Source organism: Belonocnema kinseyi, chromosome 6 (assembly GCF_010883055.1).
Source record: "Belonocnema kinseyi isolate 2016_QV_RU_SX_M_011 chromosome 6, B_treatae_v1, whole genome shotgun sequence".
Taxonomy (NCBI): Eukaryota; Metazoa; Arthropoda; class Insecta; order Hymenoptera; family Cynipidae; genus Belonocnema; species Belonocnema kinseyi.
Window position 1 is genome coordinate 58,586,083 of NC_046662.1, and position 1,735 is coordinate 58,587,817.

A 1,735-nucleotide genomic window follows, 5' to 3' on the forward strand; every position below is an offset into this window, starting at 1 on the left:
ATTAACAAGCAAGAAAATTAGAAATCTGTACAAGTTCTGAGATCCTATTTTTGGAAAACATTTTTTTTTTTATATCAATATTTGCGACGTCCCGCAAGGAAAAAGCCGCAAATGACCGGAAGTGGGTAAATTGTGGCCAACTTTAGATGCACTTTTCTAGAAAAGTGCGTTAAAAAGTTATTAAAATGAAAAGATAGAAAATTAAAACTATCTAGAAAGGATTTTTCTAGATTTTTCAAAAAACTAAACGTGACCTAAAAAAAAGTGAATGCTAATAAAATGTAATATTAAACTTGATTGTACATATTGCTCAAGTTTTTTTATGAAATCACTCAAGTTCATATTTTTAACAACAATTAAAAATATCGAAACCTTTTTACAAAGGTTTTTTAATTTGTTTAATCTGTGGAGAAATCTAGGAAAGTAGATTACCAAATCTGCAGTAAAAAATGCAAAGCTTTTTTGGGCTGTAGTAATTTAAACAATTGTGAAACGACTTCATTTTTATCGATAATTTTTTTAAATACCCTAAAATTTGTGATTTTTTTTCAATCTTTGAAAAAGCATGTTAATATTGAAAATCTTTTGAATTTTCGCGAATAAATTCTTTGAAATTTCGTTACAGTAATATGATATAAATGAAGCTTCCTTGGGATCTTTCAAAATACCTTAGAATATTTCCCATCCTTTTAAATCTATTGACACTTTTTTTTAAACTCTCGAATATTACTTGGAATCTTTGAAAATATCTTAAAATTCTTTCAGTCTTTAAAATTTGTTTAACGATATTTTTCTTAATCTCTTATGTTTTGTTTTTTCGAATATTTAAAGTTTGTTAAATCTTTAAAAATACCTTTAATTTTTGTGAATAAATCTTTTGAAATTTCATTAAAATAGAATGAAATTATGAGAAATTAATTAAAATACTTTATTGAGAGCCTCTAAAATTTCTTAAAATTGCTGAATTTTACGAAAATCTTATAAAATTCGTTAAAATTCTTAGGAATTTTTAAAAGTGCCCTAAAATATTGTCCATCCTTTGAAATCTCTTGACACTTTTTTTTGAAACTTGAAAATTCCTTGGCATCTTTGAAAATATCTTAAAATTCCTTCAATTTTTTAAATTTGTTTAACGATATTTTTCTTAATCTCTTGTTTTGTTTTTTCGAATATTTAAAGTTTGTTAAGTCTTTAAAAATACCTTCAATTTTTGTGAATAAATCTTTTGAAATGTCATTAAAATAGAATAAAATTATTTGAAATTCTGAGAAATTAATTAAAATACTTTATTGAGAGCCTCTAAAGTCCTTTCAAATTACTTAAATTCTCGGATATCTTAAAAAATCAGTGAAAATTCCTTGAAATATTTCAAAATACCCTCAAATTTTTTTAATAATTTGAGATTTCTCGAAATCTATTGAATTTCCTTGGAATCTTTAAAAATATCTTAAAATCTTTCAAATTACCCTAAATTGTTGTGGATAAATCCTTTAGAAATTCATTAAAATATGAAATATGCGAAATCCTTCAAAATTAATTAAAATACCTTATTAAGAACATATAAAATTCTTTTAAATATATTGAAATTTCTTGAATTCCTTGAAAATATCTTTATATTTCTAGAATATTTTCGAGATTTTTTTAATCTTTGGAAATACCCACAATTTTTGTGAATAAATCCATTGAAATTTCATTAAATTATGATGAAATCCTTGAAAATTAATTAAAATATCTC